This window comes from Dendrobium catenatum, unplaced genomic scaffold (assembly GCF_001605985.2).
Source record: "Dendrobium catenatum unplaced genomic scaffold, ASM160598v2 fragScaff_scaffold_334, whole genome shotgun sequence".
Classification (NCBI taxonomy): domain Eukaryota; kingdom Viridiplantae; phylum Streptophyta; class Magnoliopsida; order Asparagales; family Orchidaceae; genus Dendrobium; species Dendrobium catenatum.
The window spans coordinates 2,324,417-2,326,528 of record NW_021318796.1 but is presented as its reverse complement, the minus strand read 5'-3'; the positions used below and the strand labels follow the sequence as shown (position 1 = coordinate 2,326,528).

The window sequence follows — 2,112 nt, the reverse complement described above, 5'->3', positions numbered from 1 at the left end:
TTGTAGGCATGTAATATTAATATTTTTAGTGTTAGATATGTAAATAACATGAAATACAGTGATATGTATGTAAATTCTCCTTTTTTATTCATATATATATATATATATATATATATATAGATTTGAAAATCCAAAGGAAAGCAATCAAGAGGACTAATATTATTTCTTTCATAAATGGCAACTCATGTTTGAAAGAATTTGCCAATAAGGTATTTTCTCTATCATACAGTAAAACAACTCTTGTCATTCATTGATGAAGTGTACTTCATGTTTACCGTACATTGCTTTAACAACTTTTGATAATTGGTATGAATACCTAAATGCATGATGCTCTTGCCAATATAGAATAAGTGAACAATAAATAATAATTATTATCTGAAATCTATGCAGTCACATACAATCCAATATCTGAAAGAATTCCAAAAGATTGGTACTATTTCTTCATGGACACTGACATTTAACATGATTTTATGTATTTTTAATAAAAAAATATTATATCTTCTTCTGTCAAAAAGCACATTGTACTTTGAGTTTGTTACCAAATATTTTTGAATAAATATCCCTATTGGAGAAGAGTGCAATCAGATTGTTCTTACTAAATTATGGACTAGTTTATTGTGATCGCGTACCTTATTCATCCTGTTGGAAGAGGTTTTTTTATATATAGTTTTGAATCATGTGGAAGGAAAACAATGAATATTTCATTTATGGTGTTATTTATTATTATCAGTATTATTATTAATAATAAATGTATATTAATAGTAGGCACTCATTAAAATTAGTTATTTTTTAATGTTATATATTCTTAGATTAAAGTATTTTTTAATTAAAAGTAATATTTATATTTTAAAATAAAAAAATTAGCTTGGAACTTAGAATATTCTATTTTCAAAAAAAAATTCAGGATATTTTAATTATTATTTTTTTGAAATAATTAAAATTATATTTATTTGGTGCCATCCTATGATTCCCGCCTCCCTTCCGGTTCTTCCTCCAACGGGAATATCATTTCCGGTCTGCTCCATCGGTCCATCCATTCTCAACAGCCTCTCAATCTCTCCGCGCGGCCCAGCGATGCGGTTGTCCTCGTTTAATCGCGGAAGAAGCACGCCGACGGTTTTCGTATCCAAATCATCATCAAAAGAAAATCTCAAATCAAAGAGGGGTGGCCTTTCCAAAGACTCTAGATTTCGTCACCCTAACCTCCCGCTTCCTTTACTATCTAACGGTATTTGATTATATACTTTCCTTTCCCTTAATGGTTCCAACAATCGATTCAGCAACTTGACGTTTAATGCATTTCGGTGATTTTGGGATCTTATGCATGAAACTTTGTTCATTTGATATGAATCTACCAGATTTGTTCGTTTGTTGCTGGTTGCGAGGATTAAATGGAAGAGGAGAGCTACGGCCGGTCTTTTCCGGGTTGCATGAAAGGCCTGTTTCACTTTATAAATCTCCATCACCATCTTCGTCTCAGAAAGATGAAGTTGCTGACATACAGGAAGCATAGCGAGGGCAAGCGTGCTGCTAGTAAGTTCTCCTTCTTTTTGGGTTCTGATTTGCCATCTTTATTTAGTAGTTAATTTTGCCTAACCAGACTCAGACTAATAAGTGTTAACGATTCGTTTTCTACTTCTATCCAATTAAGCTTCTTTCAAATATAAAAACTTGGGTAACACTCATTAAACCTATTTGAAGTTTTTCTTACTTGATGGTTGCAGCAATTCATATTGATTAAATCTGAAATTAGATCGGTTAAAATAAAAATTAGTGTGTTTATAACATCTGAAGAAAAATTAATATATGGATGCGTGACATTTACATAGTGCATAGAATGAGCTTAGCTGGTAATTTCTTTGAAAGTATGATATCTGGAAGTTTTCGTGATCCCTTTATTCAATTGCAAAAAAAATCACTTTTTGATGCATTTTTTTATTCCATGTACAGATAAGCTTTGGAGATTTATCTGAGTATGCCTTACCAACCAACTAATTGACATAGCTCAAGCTTATCCATGTGCTTATGCTTATGCAGGAAACAAAGAGCCTAAAACAGATCCAGATGCTCCTTCAACTAGCCAGCAATATGTTTGTATTGAAGATGCCTGCC

The 2,112-nt window shown here is 31.8% G+C and overlaps 1 long non-coding RNA gene across 1 annotated transcript; it reads left to right on the top strand.

Annotated features, from left to right (window-relative positions):
* The first annotated feature begins 1,012 nt into the window (after positions 1-1,012).
* Positions 1,013-2,112, top strand: LOC114579357. Its single transcript, XR_003700280.1, has 3 exons — positions 1,013-1,228; positions 1,359-1,533; positions 2,038-2,112. It is a non-coding gene; the product is annotated as an uncharacterized LOC114579357 (long non-coding RNA).